The sequence below is a fragment of the Saccopteryx leptura genome, chromosome 1 (genome assembly GCF_036850995.1).
Source record: "Saccopteryx leptura isolate mSacLep1 chromosome 1, mSacLep1_pri_phased_curated, whole genome shotgun sequence".
In the NCBI taxonomy this organism is placed as follows: Eukaryota; Metazoa; Chordata; class Mammalia; order Chiroptera; family Emballonuridae; genus Saccopteryx; species Saccopteryx leptura.
In genome coordinates, this window is record NC_089503.1 from 278,467,924 (window position 1) to 278,482,891 (window position 14,968).

Genomic DNA, 14,968 nt, shown 5'->3' on the forward strand with positions numbered 1-14,968 from the left:
TGAATCCCATTTTTAATAATAAATCTGCTATTTTGTATCAAGTTTGTCACAATTCAAGCAGTATTAGATTTTCATGAGTCTTCTATATATACATATTTGTTACAAATAAAATGTATTTATCTTGACTTCATGCAATTCATGTGTGTGTGTGTTTTTAGCAAAATTAACATACATGGAGATTTGCTAAGACATCTGCTTCCCCAAATAAATGAGGTTAGTGAATGAGAAAAGCAACGAGGTGAGATATTAAGTCCTCATCTTCATGTTGGAACTAAAATCACCCTTAAACTTCCCCGATATTGATGTGCGGAGAATGAGAAAGCCATGAACATCAGGCAAAGAGGATCTATGTGACTGGAAAATAAAAAATGCAGTGACTGTTGTGCTAAAGGCACGAAATCTTATGAAGTTGCATCATCTTCTCACAAGATTAAAATGATCATTGAGATAAAAAAAATGGAAATAGGACTTTATTTGATGGTAAGGTACCTTTGGGATCATTGTAATTCAATTTTGATAGAAAATTGCTTAAGGTCAATAATCTAAAGATGAAACTAAAAGCCTTAGTTCCCAGATCATTATCAGTCAGTCAAAAAAATTGTATCTATATGCTTAGCATCATTACACAAATCCAGGAGGTGGAAATAACCCAAGTATCCATCAGTAGATTAATGGGTAAACAAAATATGATATATAAAAACAATGGAATATTATGCAGCCTTAAGAAAGAAGGAGACTCTGACACATGTTACAACATGGATGAAACCTGATGACATTGTGCTAAGTGAAGCCAATCAGGAAAAGACAAATACTGTAGTATTCCACTTAGTGAGGTATGTAGAGTAGTCAAATTCATAGAAACAGAAAGTAGAAAGGTGGAAGGGGAAATAGGAAGTTATTTAATAAGTATAACATTTCAGCTTTGCAAGATGAAGTTCTGGAGATTGGTTGCACAATAATGTGAATATATACTTGATGATACTGAACTATAGAATTAAAAATTAAAGATGGGCCCTGGCTGGTTGGCTCAGCAGTAGAGTGTTGGCTGGGCATGCGGAAGTCTTGGGTTCGATTCTTGGTCAAGGCACACAGGAGAAGCTACCTTCTGCTTCTGCATTCCACTCCCTTCTCTCTCTGTGTCTTTCTGTCTCTCTGTCTGTCTGTCTCTCTCTCTCCTCCCATAGCCATGGTTCTAATGGTTGGAGCAATTTGACTCAGACACTGAGAATGGCTCCATGGCCTTGCCTTGCCTCAGGCATTGAAATGGCTTCATTCTGAGCAACAGAGCACAGGTCCCAGATGGGCAGAGCATTGCTCCCTAGTGGGCTTGCCAGGTGAATACTGGTCGGGGTACATGTGGGAGTCTGTCTCTGTTTTTCTGCCTCCCCACCTCTCAATATTAAAAAAAAAATTAAAGATGGTAAATATTTATATATATAAATATACTTGAGTTTCTTCTATGTGTCAGGTGTTTTTGTAGACTGCAGGGACACATTGACTTGAAAGAATCCCTTTTCTCAAGAAGTTTACGTTCTAGGGGTGTAAATATATATTTTTTTAATAAAGAAAACATCTGAGATACGGCAGGCACCAATGTGAGCTATGAAGAATATAACATAAAGTAATGTGGTAGACAGTGACTAAAGAGATGCCTTAAGCTAGGGCCTTGGGCCAGGGCTCTGAGGAGGTGACAAAGTAGTTCCAATGCAAATGAATAATGGGACTCCCTGGCTTGGAGGTATGACAAGGAGTTTGAATTTCATGCTAATCAGGGCGTTTTCCACAGGGGAGTGAGACATTCTGACAGACTCTTTCAAAAGATCACTCTGACCTGGAGATAGAGGCTGGACCTAATATAGAAGAGGGCATAAGAACTATGCAAATCAACTAAGTCAAACAAAGTTAGGTCAGGGTTCTGCTACCTGCTGCCTGACACAGAATTCAGCTGACCTGAGATGCAAGCGGATAATGAAGGACCTCAGGACAAAGGAAATTTCTGCAAAGATTCTTTAGTAGCTACTCAACCATACCTTATCATTTACCCATACCATAAAGGGAAAACAGACCACAAAATATACTTTGTAAAGGTTAAAGTTTATCCCAATGTTTTCCCACACACACACTCTATTTCCTCATACCAGCAATTTTCTATAGGAGCTACAAACAGATATAAGCTCAACCTCTAGAGATGGTTGGGGGGGGGGGGAGTCTCTTTTCTTTCTCTTGTGAGGAGAGTCCACTATTCTATGGAGTGGCTTTTCTTGGTTGTCCCTTCTGCTCAATAAAACATGCTTTTCTACTTTAACCTTTTGTCTGGCTCACTCTTGAATTCTTTCCTGCGTAAAGCCAAGAACCCTTTTGGCTTAGGACTCAAGTCTTCCCTTGGGACTTGCCCCTCTGGCATCAGGCCTAGGGGTTATGGGAGGAGGCAGGGAATAAATGGCTGTTAGAGTGATGTAGGTGAGAGAGGAGGAGAAAAGGGCGGTGATTGTAGCAGTAAAAATGCTGAATCGTGACCAACTGCAGGATATAATATGGATATTGAGTCAGTTAACCTATTAATACAGGAGAGAGAGACAGAAAGGAATAAATGAAGCCTAGATTTTTTGGCTAATCCATTGAATATGTGAAGATACCATTTATTTAGATGTGAAGGCTAGATCAGAGAATGATTTTGGTGGTACTGGGCGGGAGGGTTGGTGTAAAGCCAGTAGCCACGGCCACCATCACAGCCACCTGGCCCATGCAGGTTCGCATTAGATTCAGACAGATGGTAATGAAACAACGGAGCCAAGAACTGGTGGGCCATTAGCTTTAATTCTAGCTTGCACCCGGTGGGCAAGAAATACACACAGTGGGAAAACACTTCCTTTTCCATTCAGGGCTCCCAAAGCCACTGACTTATCCGAGTTTCCTAGAATCAAAGTTTCTACCTCACCAGACTTATTCACCTCTGTTCTTCATCTCCTTCTCTCTGCACAAACTCTGCACTAACTGGCTTCTCCCTCAGCACTCCACCATCTTGACTGCTTCTCCTGGCCTCCTCCACGTGGCCTTTCTCTGCTCTCCTTTCTCTGCTCTCCTAGAACGTAATCACTCTTTCCCCGGAACAATGTGATCTCTCTTCCTTTTAAAACCTTTTGGCGTGAAAGCCCTCCCCCAACACACATTAATATAATCATGGCTATCCCAAGCAAGAAGGGCAACTAATATCATCACCTGGGCAACGGGCTTTCACGTGGGCGGCGCCATCTTTAACAAAGTGAGCATAATATATTTTATCTACCCAACAGTTGGGCTATAGATAAAGACTTCTGCTATGCTCATGCTTTTTGAAATGTCTATAAAGACACTGGGTAATTGGTAGGACAGATGAATCTGATAACTGCTGTGTTGTTCCCTGGGACCCAGTAGTAGGGTTCAAGAGGTGGGGAGGTGTGGGAGGTTGAGGCAGTTTAGATTTATAGAGCGCTGTATAAATAAACAGTCCCATGACAGTGATAATTCCTGAGGATGTTCTGCAGACTAATTTCTCGGATATCTATGCCCAGTTAGTTGGGTTTTTCCCTTATCAAAGGTAAGTTCTGGATCTCCTCACCTGAACTCTGACCTTGCTTTTTCTCTTCCTTGACACTGCAATACAATTCACATAAATTTCCTCATTTAAATTGCTTCCTGCTAGTCCCCTAATGATTCTCCTGTTACTTCTTTTTCACTCTTCTTCCTCTTTTATTTCTCTGCCCTACCCCCGCCCCTTTGTAGTCAATAAGTAACTGCTAAATCCTACTGATTCTTTTAAGATTTTATTTTAAGGTGACCAATTGTCTTCCTTTAGATAGGAAAGTCCTTCTTTTGTAAGTTCCATCCTCCCTTGAAAAGTGTCCTCCTACATGTCTTCCTTTTTGATATTGGAAGACTAATCTGTAAATGTCCGTATTCGATTGATGCAGAGTCAATCCATTGTGTGTGATGTGACATATTTGTACTTGACATGACAATTCGTCAAGGATCAGTACAGTGCAGTGAGACGTGATTATGAGATGCATGTGCTCCCCACGGGAGACCTTGAGAGAGCACACGATATACCGATCACGCAAATGGCTTTTTGTACTTACTGAAACACAACATGGCACATATGACATTGGAGGTTCATGATTATTTCTTTCTCAGTGTATATTCAATCATAGACAGGTAAGCACAATTCACATTTTATTAATTCATTATCTATTTAATAATTTCCAAATACATATAATTTTATTTACAAGTATTTTCCTGAAATTCGAGTTTTAAAGTGGAAATCTAACCTCAAACCATATCTATTAATAACGCATTTTGATTAAATAGTTGCATAAAACAGACATTTTTTAATTAGAAAATGATAAATACACCCGAATATTACTCCAAATAAGTGGTTTTGTTTGATATTTAGTTTTATTAAATGAGTACTTTTTCTTACAATTATTATTAAAAATTAATAGGCATGCAAGCATTACAATATAAAATATTACAAATGTTTTATTATGCATTTATCATATAGTGTATTATTGTTGCAATGAATAAAATGTTTTTTTTATTTACAATATTGTTTTCTTCAATTTATTTTTGTCCTCCTTTTTATTGTAAAAAAGTTGGTCACCTTAATTAGGTGGCAAGTTCTCACTTCAGTGTATTTGCTTATGCCTTAGTGGCATTTTACCCTGTAAATAGTTTAACACCAGCTCAGTGCAAATCTGTTCTGATACTCCCGATCCTTTGCCCCCATTATCTCTCCCATTGGCTCTCCAATGACTCTTCACTTATATTTTACTTCCCATACTTAACGATTTAAGCCTTGTATCTTTATATTGTCTCTTATTCCATCTGCAAGGTTCTAACCGTTGGAGTCCATGTCCTGTTCATTTTACATCCTTTACCACATCTAGCCCAGCACAGCACTCATAATAGCTGCTTGACAAATGCTGGTTGTGAATGGAGTTCATGGATCAGTTTAACTCCATGTCTTCCAGAAAACTCAGTTTCAATATTGTAACCCACTTTGATCCTATTTTCGTATTCTCTTATTACTTCATGTCTGCATTAGCCAATTATTATAACTTAATCATATACTCCCTTCTATTATTACTTAACTGGTCCACATTATACAAGTCTTTCCTTCCCAATTTAATTGTATACTTAAGTGAAGAACTTGTAGGAATCTTCTTCAGCGACTGATGCTGTGCATTGCCCTCAGAAATAGTTTAATAAGGTGTGCTGAATAGAAGAATGAATTAGTGAATGTATGATTTAAAGAACGAATTAATACCTTCTTATCTATCTACCAGTTCAGTTTCCTGGTATTTGTAGACATGAATGCTTAGAGTCATATATAAATATTCCCCCCCGCACCCCACTTTCTAAAACAAACCAGAGAAAAAATACTATTGCTTCTTGCATTTCAATAACTTTTAACCCTTTCTTTCTGTGTGTAATGAAAGACTTTATCAATCTCCCTTCTGACATAAAGGTAAACAAAGATCAATTATGAATGATAAGAATAGACTGTAGCTACCACCTTAGAGTAAATAAATCTGGTGGAGAGGTCTGTGGGCATTCACACAATGTGTATGTGCTTTTAACCATTCCTTTTTATTTTATTTTTTTTTATAATTTCTTCTTTTGTAAGATTTTAAAAGAGAAATACTTTATGTCTTAAACAGCTCATTCACACATTTATAAAATATGAATTAAAATTAGGTAATTGAAAATCTGTGTCAAAGAGGAATAATACAGCATTTAAATATCGTTCATATTGTTGATCTTCTTTGTAAGAGCACAGGCACCGAGCTACATGGAATTTTCTAAGGAGTTAGCAAATGAGGAAGTAGAAAAAGGGCCTTATGGCTGCTCTGCATGAAAAGCTCTAGGACAAAGTAAATAAGGAGTCATCAATCTACCTCCCCCTTTCCTTTCCATCCTTGGTGCCAATTAAGAAAACTAATTACAGGTAAACAATGTGTGTCTCTCATTTAGACAGTGTGAATTATTACCCTTCTGTAGTGTGAGGAGCATCTCAAGCTCTTACCACAGAGATGGGCAAATAAATTTGGGTAGTTTTTCATTTCGTTTATTTGCAATATATCCATTAGTAATTTAAAATCCTTTTGATAAGGATGTACTAATCATTAATTGTTCACTGGCTGGGTTATATAATCTTTGGGATAAAACAAGAAATATCAAACTATAATTAATAATAAGAGTGCAAATCTGAGCCAATCTTTGTGATATACATGTATATATGTATACTTCCTTTTTAAAATCATCATGACTTGTGCCTATTTTTTAAATGAATTTATTGGGGTGACAACAGTTAATAAAATTATATAGGCTTCAGGTGCACAATTCTGTAACACTATCTGTATATTGTACTGTGTGTTCATCACCCCTGGTTGTATATTTCTAAATATATGATTTTGTACAATTAAAATGTGTTATTTTGACAGTCTATATTACTTTATAATATCAAATTTGCTCTAATAGAGATAAAAAAAATACAGGTCTTTAGATGTTCTCAATTATTTAGACTGTGCCTTCATTTTGTGAAAGTGTCATAGTCTACCAGAATCTGTATAAATTACAGCTGAAGGGAAATGCAGTCAGGCAAGGAGGGATAAAACATCCTGTGATAATTAGCTGGATTTTAGGGAGAGAGGGTATGTTTCTGAGTAATTGGCCCAAAGAGGATTTTAATTAAACGAAATTAGTGTGATCAGCGAAAGTTCCCTGCTAGGTTGTACACAGCTGAGCTAGAAAATGATTCTAGAGATTATTCACTCCAGACAGAAATATTTAAAAATCATCAGGTAAATATGAAAAGTAATAAAATTTATATTAATTTTGTTCTAAAAGGCAGTTCTAGCCAATCCAATCAATATTTCATTTCACTCTTTTATTGTTTGCATAACAAAGGTCTACTAGTCCTGTTTTGTGGGAGTTCCCCTTCTAATCTGTAACTGAGGTTATAAGGATTCGGTAGCCACTGGGGTGAATTTTAAAGTTTCTCCCCTGAGATTCGTAAAACTTATGCAGGGATTCCTTGGGGCTCTATGGAATAAGAACAAAACTGGGGTCTGAGGGTGATGAGGCTGCAGTGACAGGCCTTGTCACAGTGTTTTTTCTAAGCTGTCAGTTAAACAAAGGGCCCAGAGTTCCAGGAAGGACATTTCACAAGCGCACTGGTCCGGGCACATCTGTTGCCTACGCTCTTGAGGACAGCCGTCTGCTGGCACCAGGAAGCTCCGGGCTTCCATCCCAGGTGGTGCCTTTCTAAAGTATGGCCCAGGCTTAAGTCTCTGCTGTGAAATGAAAAATCTGGATTCAAAGAAAGAGAACTTGGGTAGTAATGTTTATTTCCATAAAATAAGGTGAGTGTACCCAAAGACCCCTGAGGATCCCTCCAGCTTGGTACCTTTCCATGCCCTGAATTGCCTCCCTGGGCGATAATACCCCTAAGAAATGGGAAGGAGGAGGAGTGTGGGTGCGGGCAGAGGACAGAGGAATCAGACGTAGCAACATCGGTCCCTGCCACATCGGTCCTGTCTTTACCCAGGCTGCCTGCTCTGGTGCTCTCCCCTGCCACTACTTCAGGCTTTCTGCTAAGCAGCCACCATAAGGTTGTCATTTAGGGCAGTGGTCCCCAACCTTTTTTGGGCCATGGACCGGTTTAATGTCAGAAAATATTTTCATGGACTGGCCTTTAGGGTGGGACGGATAAATGTATCACGTGACCGAGACAAGTGTCAAGAGTGAGTCTTAGACGGATGTAACAGAGGGAATCTGGTCATTTTTTAAAAATAAAACATCGTTCAGACTTAAATATAAATAAAACAGAAATAATGTAAGTTATTGATTCTTTCTCTGCGGACCGGTATTTGGTACTGGTCCATAGCCCGGGGGTTGGGGACCACTGATTTAAGGGAACCAGAAAACTGGTCTCACAGGAAGAGGATTGGGAAACCTTTAGAATAGATTTCAGGTGCTGCACCAGACCCTGAAAATACCAGTGGTTAAACTAAGAATTTACACCCGGAAGTGAAAGGTGACCTTTTAAAAAAATTATTTATTGATTTTAGAGAGAGGAGGGAAAGAGAACGAGAGAGAAAGAAGGTGGCAGAGGGCGGGTGGGAGGGAAGAGCAGGAAGCATCAACTCGTAGTTGCTTCTGGTACGTGTCTTGACCAGGCAAGCCTGGGGTTTTGAACTGGAGACCTCGGCGTTCTGGGTTGGCGCTCTATCCACAGAGCTAACACAGGCGTGCAGGGTGACCGTTAGACAAGACAAGGGCACCGACAGAACTCTACAGGCAAATCTCTGTGTGCCAGATGGGGAAAAGCAGTCTTACAGGAGCTGCAGGGATTGCAGTTGGGAGGCAGAGCCTCTCACCTAACCGGACAGATACACCTGAGATGCAGCTCTTCTCCAGGAGGGTACCCAGAGTGCCTACACAGCCAATCAGGTCTCATCTTTTGCAAAATACAATTTTTTCTGGCCAAATGGGTCAGACACGAGGAGAAAGAGACTAAGGCTAACCTCGCTGGCCCCTTAACAGACCCCTTTTGCTCATTCTCTGATATGAGGTTCAAGACCACTTGGTCTCTGGATCTGGAAAATCAGCCGTAATTTAATATTGCCTAGAAGGTCTTAAACTAACTTTCCCCACCTCATTTTTTTGGCATTTTTGACTCTGCCTTCTTATTTTTAAAGACAATTTCTCCAAGTGCATTTTGCATAACTGCTTGCAAATCACCTCTAAGTCACCTGTTAAAGATTCCCTGTGAGAATCATTGCTCAAACACAGGAGTTACCAACTCAGGTTGCACGTCAGAATCACCTGGAAAAAAAGCATCTTTGTAAAAATGCCAATTCTTTGGACCCCATGCCTGAGCTTCTGATCTGTTTGGTCTGGGTTAGTTCCAGACATCTGCGTGACTGTAAAGCTCCCTGCAGCGACCCAAGTGTGCAGCAGGATTGAGAGCCCCTGAGTTATAGGAGGCCTCTGCCGATGAACAGGTAGGTGTCCAGAGTGAATGCTGGGATGGGCCAGACCACTGAGGCCTGATGGTATTCAGGAAGATGGTCTCCAATGCACACATGGTGTCTACTAAGGAGGGTCTGGGGGGGGGTCCAGACCCCAGATTCTATACCTGTTAGGCTTTTTGAGGCCCATTGTCTCTCTTTCATTCCAAGTGAAGGAAGTCTCCCCAATTTCACTCCTCTAACTAAAGCAGGGGTCCCCAAACTTTTTACACAGAGGGCCAGTTCACTGTTCCTCAGACCGTTGAAGAGCCAGACTATAAAAAAAACAACTATGAACAAATCCCTATGCACACTGCACATATCTTATTTTAAAGTAAAAAAACAAAACAGGAACAAATACAATATTTAAAATAAAGAACAAGTAAATTTAAATCAACAAACTGACCAGTATTTCAATGGGAACTATGCTCCTCTCACTGACCACCAATGAAAGAGGTGCCCCTTCTGGAAGTGCGGCGGGGGCCGGATAAATGGCCTCAGGGGGCCGCATGTGGCCCGTGGGCCGTAGTTTGGGGATCCCTGAACTAAAGGATTCTCAAAATATAGTGTGCATAAAAGTCACCTGACAAAAGTTTACTAAATGCAGGTCGCCAGACCTTATCCCAGAGGTTTTGATTCAGTGTCTCTGGGATACAACTAAAATATATATGTTAACAAATGTTATACTTAACAATGATTATATACCATTTTGATGAAAGTGATTGAGGGACCACCATACTTTGAATGCACTGATCAGGTCCTCACAAAAGTATAATCTGCTACCCCTGGAGATATTCTCTGGTTTGAATTCTGGCTCTACTACCTCGTATCTGACATTGGGGTTACTAACTTCTCTGTGCCTCAGTTTCTCCATTTGTAAAATAAAGGAAATAAAAGTACTTACTTTATACAGGTTGTGAGGATTAAAAGAAGTTAAGATAGGTCATGTGTATGGCCTGAGGTAACCAGTGGACAGAGCTGGGTCGCTTTGAGAATATAACTCTTTATTTAGTCGGCTTCGGTCATCTTAGAAGGCAATAGTTCAGTTGCTTCCACGTTGTCATTCAACCTTAGCCTCCTTCCGGACCCATTCTCCCACTTACTCGAGGTTCACTACATTCATTGTTAGAAGAAACTTTATTTCCATGAGAATTGTTGTGAAAAGAAATACTGAATTTGTTCTATGCACACAATTTCTTCTAGTGGATATTAATGCTCAGTGTATAAAGGTTGAACAATGAAAGTATGTTTTTGAATTTTATTAGACTCTTAGTTATTTCCAATCAGTAGAGTGACATCATTTTTAAAAACTAGATCCATGATGACACCCAGTGGCCAAAATGTTAACCACTGAAATTTAAAAATGCATCAAGTCTTTTCCCCAGCACACAGATACTTAACGTTGCATCTACTTTACTTTACAATTTGAGAGCAATTCAATAAAAAAGCATGAAGTAGTCCCGCATCAGGAATATCATCAATGAAATGTAGACAAACCAAAATTTGTCAGTACTATTTTTAGTAGTACAACTTTCCCAACCAGTTCGGGCAGAGAAGAGCACCAGGTCATCAAGGTGACATTTCTAACAAAAATGTATAAATTTGGAGAAAATTATTTTTATCAGTGTAAAGAAACAGATGATCAGACAGCTAAGATTTCAACCATAGTCACCCCATGGTCCTTTAAACAATTAGGAAATAATGAACAGTTTAATTAATGGGAATTACTTAGTTCCATATTAGATTGGTATAGGGTCTATACTTCCATCTATTCATTCACTTAGGGAATATTTCCTGGTGTCCCTGATTAAGAAGTAGACTCCAAGAGGGAGACTAGTGTCCAGGGGTTTCTGAGGGAGAGCCCTTGGGGCCACATTTGTATAAGGGAAAAATGGGAAGGAGGACTTGGCAGAGGGAGTGGCGGAGCTGTTATGCAGTATCAACAAAGACTTCAGTTGACCCCACAGTCAACTGAAGCTAGCATGGCCCCTTGGTGTTGTCTCTGATTGGGGCAAAGGGTCAGGACTTATCTATCCAGTCATTGGATGTGGGATACCCCAGGAAGAGAGTAAATGTGGGTGAAGCAGCCCTCTTCTGGCTGAAGCAGTGCTGAAAAGGCCTGATGGCTCAGGCTTGTCTGTTGACAACACTCTCAGCAGCTTGGGGAGTATGTCTACCAGTCTCAAGAGTGATCTGCATGGCTCATCATGACATTCACCACACTGAAGTCATTTGTTGCCAACAAAATGGATAGACTTTTTGACCTTCTGGGACTTAAAGATACACATTGAAAAAATAAATACCCAGATAAATACTCAAAGCTGTGAAGGAAGAGTGAGCTTTAAAACAATAATGGGCAATAATGGGTTGAAGAGAGAAAGGCTAATGCTCAGCTCTCTGCTTTTTTTCTCATGAGAGTAGAAGGGCAGGGATGATACAAAGAACCAAAATGTTTGCACTGGGAAGTGTTTACCTTATTCTGTGGGCAGTTTAGAGTCACTATAAAGTTTTATAAGGAAAATAACAACACAAAGTAGACAATTAAGCTTGAAAGAAAAGATTGAATTGGAAAGACATCAGGCATTTCAAAGTCAACATAGGGATTAAGCATTTCCTTTTAAAGGTCACCCCCATTTTGGTCATAAATTTCCAGTTCCATTCCTCATTATTTCCTTCTAGAACCCATAAGTCCTGTACACAATGGACCTCTTCCAATCTCTAAACACAACTTGTTAAAATCTCATTTCTCCGATATTATCCTTTGACACCAATGAAATTTTCTGCAGCCATTAAGGCCCAGCTAAACTTTTACCTCCTCCTGAAAAGCTTTTCTTACTTGAGCCCTTTAGGCCCCTCTCTATTCTTATTCTTAGACAAACATAAAAATTCCTTAAGGTAACCCACAGAATTCTGTATGATCTGGTCTGTGTTTGTTTACCTCTCTCTAGACTCATCTGTCATTCCACTCCCTTAATCTCATTTCCCTAACTTTGTAGATTAAATGGTGAACTTGTGTCTTATTATTTTTTCTGTCTTCAGGAACTATTACAATGACGTTAACAGGATAAATCCTCCATTGTTTAACTGAAAAAGAGTAAATAGTCCTCACAAATATAATTACTTTGTTGATAGCTACTGTTCTTCAAAAATTATGGAGCGTAATCAAGAGTATTTCCTTTAAAAGTTCAATGATATACTAAGAAATGTATAAGACTTCTGCACTATAATTTGGTTGCCAATTATCCCCAGAGTGCTAAATGCTTACATTTACCATAAATATGGTTTATGTTTCTTCTCTGTGAAATATTTCTTCTAAGTTAAACAGCAGTATGTTTGCAACTGAAAAAGCAGAAGGGACCATAGGGGTAGTACAAATCCCCTCAGTTCACATTTAAATAAACTCGATTGCAGGTATTAAATGATTAAAAAATGTCACTTAGCTAGTTCATGACAAAGTTGAAGCTAGAATCCAAATGTCTTAATTGCTAAATCAATCACCATCATTATCATCATAATTATAAATAATCATCATCAACATTTAGAGGCTCTACACTGGCCAGGTACTCCAGTGTACTACTTCTATTATCTATTGCAATCTTTACAATTCTATGAGGTGACACTATTATTAGTGCAATTAAAGTAAGGAAGCTAGGGCACCCAGTGGTTAGATAACTTGTCCAAAGTAAAAAATGCATAATATTACAATAAAAACCCTCAAGCTGATCTTTTTCAGCTTCTCCAATTCAAACCCCAGATAAATCAACGTATCTAGTGAATTAAAATAGAACTCCATCCATTAGTAGGTAGACTCTGTCTCTTTCTTTTTTTTTCATTTTTTTTTTTTTTTTTTTTTTCATTTTTCTGAAGCTGGAAACAGGGAGAGACAGTCAGACAGACTCCCGCATGCGCCCGACCGGGATCCACCCGGCACGCCCACCATGGGGCGGGGCTCTGCCCACCAGGGGGCGATGCTCTGCCCATCCTGGGCGTCGCCATATTGCGACCAGAGCCACTCTAGCGCCTGGGGCAGAGGCCGAGGAGCCATCCCCAGCGCCCGGGCCATCTTTGCTCCAATGGAGCCTTGGCTGCGGGAGGGGAAGAGAGAGACAGAGAGGAAAGCGCGGCGGAGGGGTGGAGAAGCAAATGGGCGCTTCTCCTGTGTGCCCTGGCCGGGAGACTCTGTCTCTTGATCTCTTGATCTGGACTGATGTTCAGCAGCTTCCCTCACTTTAACCAGTGTGGGGCTGAAGTAACATTGTGTCACTTCTAAGGAAAATTCCAAGAGGTTCTGGGAACATCCAATCTCATTTTCTTACTGCTCTGAGATTGCCATGTTAAGAAGCCTCGGCTAGTCTTCTTCAAGTTAAAAGATCTCAAGAAGAGGAAAGGCCCAAACAACAGCCTGCACGTGAGTAAGACTAACTTGGACCATTCTAACCACCAGCTCACTGCAATGCCAAAGTGAGTCCTGGTAAGACCAGGAGGACAGCCCTGCTGAGCTCTGCCCAGGTGAGTGACCTGCATTTGTGAGAAAATAAATGCTGGTTGTTTTAAGCAAATATATTTTGAAGTAGTTCATTATAGAGCAATAGATAACTGGTACAGTGTATGATACTATCATTTGATTACTGTTAGCATGATTTCTCCCCATCTCTTTCCTTTTTAACATTTATGAATCTTTAAAGTAGGTTTGTGGTAGACAGTATATAGTTGGGCATAGTTTTTTATTAAGTGAATCTCATGATCTCTATCTTTTAACTGGTGTGTTTTGACCATTCACATTTAAAGTGATTATTTATATACCTGGATTAAAATTTACCATCTGTGCAACTGTTTTCTATTCATTGAATTTGTTCATTCCCCCTTCCCCTCACCCTCTTTTTCTGGACTCTCAGGTAGCAGCTGGTAAAGTATGTAAAGTCACTTCTAGGGAGAAACAGATACGTTTTCGCCAACTCCCTCTGCGTCAGGCCCTACATGCTTAGCTATGATGAGTGTCTGTGCGCATTAATAGTTGCTTCTTTGTTTGCTATATGTTGCTTATACATAAACTTTATTGGCTTTCAGAGTTATATGTTTCAGGTGTTGGTCCCTTGGGTGGAAGTCTTAAAAGATAGGCCACTAAATATGAAGTACAAAATCTTTATTCCTTAGAAGCTGGAAGTTGGGAGTCCTCCCCCCCAATTAAATGGTGGAGTTTATGGTCAGTGGGTCCCAGCCTTAACTACCAGTTTCAATATAGGTATTTTCTCATTTGCCAGATATATAGGAATTGCTCAGCTAGTTTCTGAATTTCTCTCAAAGGGAATTGCTTCATGTGTAGCTAGCTATACATTCAAGTACATCTGTGGGTAGGGGGGAGTTCAGGAGTCTCTTATGTTGTCATCTTGGACTAGTCCATATATCTGTACTTCACTTAATCCGTGTTAATTTCACAAATTCATTATGCATGGAAACAACCTAAGTGTCTATCAATGGATAAATGGATAAAGAAAATGTGTACACACACACACACACACAGAAATATTCACTCATAACAAGGAAGAAATCCTGTCATTTGTGAAAACATAGATGAGTCTTGGTGGCATTTTGCTAAGTGAAGTCAGACAGAGAAAAATACTATATAATCTCACGGAAGTGTAATCTAAAAACACTGAATTAAAAACCACAGAGTATATTGGTGATTGCCAGGGGCATAGGGTTAGCGAGAGGAAATTGGTTTACGGTGGTCGAAGAGTCCAAACTCCCAATTATAAGATAAATAAGTTACCAAGACCAAATGTACAGCATGATAACTAGTTAACAATACTGTATTATATACTTGAAAGTTGCTAAGAGAGTAGGCCTTAAATGATATCACCACTTAAAGTGGTTACTATGTTGTAGGTAATGGACCTGTTGACAACTTTGTTGGGGTA